At 28.4% G+C, this 1,153-nt stretch overlaps 1 protein-coding gene across 1 annotated transcript in view; it reads left to right on the top strand.

The window, feature by feature from the left end:
* Positions 1–1,153, top strand: part of LOC122532401 (venom allergen 5-like) — a 26,780-nt gene that overhangs the window by 12,042 nt on the left and 13,585 nt on the right. The gene's annotated exons all lie outside the window — the stretch shown is intronic.

Below are 1,153 nucleotides of genomic sequence, written 5' to 3'. Positions count from 1 at the left end.
ATGAAGGATATTATACTTTGAATATTTCACTGCAATTTCCCAGCCCCAAATTTTCTAAATATACAATAACACAATAATATATATAAAATTATTTTGTAATATATTATTATATATAAGCGTAATATTATTATATATAAACATAAATCGGCATGAATTTAATAAATTTGAGATATAATAATTTAATTTAATTAAATATAAATAATTACATTGAATTAAATTATTATGTATTAAATTTCTTAAATCTTTGCTAAATTTGAGATTTATATATATATATATATATATAGTTCCATTATATAAATAAACTTGTCACCACGATAGCACAAACATAAATATATTGATACGAGCGCGCCTGTGCATGAAAATTAAATCGTAGATTAAATAACAATAAAGATGAAAACATGGATATACTGATTACACGTGTACGTATTAATTAAAATGCAAGTGTATTAATTGACATGTTTATTCTGCACGTGTTGCCAGAAAAAAAGGAAGGAACGAGTCCAAGCGTCAGAAGTTTGAATCCTTGATCAAAATTCATCGAAGAATGTTGAAGAAGAATGTTATCCGAACACTGAAGTTGCTCTCGACTAGCCTGTATAGCCTGCAACTATTCTCCGAAGATTCTATTCGCGTTAGATCATCTGTAGAATGCCCCGGGGTCTAAGAGAACTTGCCAGTCTTAACTAACGTTCAGAACAATCGAGTTTGTAATTTAGTTAGTACCTGTTGCTACAGGAGAATTCAAAACTGGAAATTGCGAAACGGATTATAGGTCTCTCCGCGAACTTGTCTCGATTCCCCTAGATCTGCATTGTGCGGCTTCGTCAAAGTTACGCAACCATCGAATTGTTGAAATATTTTTATATCGTTTTCTTTTTTCATCTGTTGCAGCCACTAATAAAATAATATTAAATTTAACTTGATAGCGAAATGTTGCTGGTTTGATATTATAAAATCAACGTTTAAATAGTATCGTTGGGTATTTCGTTCCATTAAAAATCATTGTTACAACTATTAGTGAATTATTAGTATTAATAATGTTTGTAATGTTACTATCAAATGTTGCTGTTGAATTTAAAGTAGTGAAAATATAACTATAAAAGTTGCAAAATTATTACTATGATACTCAAAATTAACTCTTAAATTAATATCA

The sequence above is a fragment of the Frieseomelitta varia genome, unplaced genomic scaffold (genome assembly GCF_011392965.1).
Source record: "Frieseomelitta varia isolate USP_RPSP 00005682 unplaced genomic scaffold, Fvar_1.2 scaffold_454, whole genome shotgun sequence".
NCBI lineage: Eukaryota > Metazoa > Arthropoda > Insecta > Hymenoptera > Apidae > Frieseomelitta > Frieseomelitta varia.
This window is presented reverse-complemented; position numbering and strand designations above follow the sequence as displayed.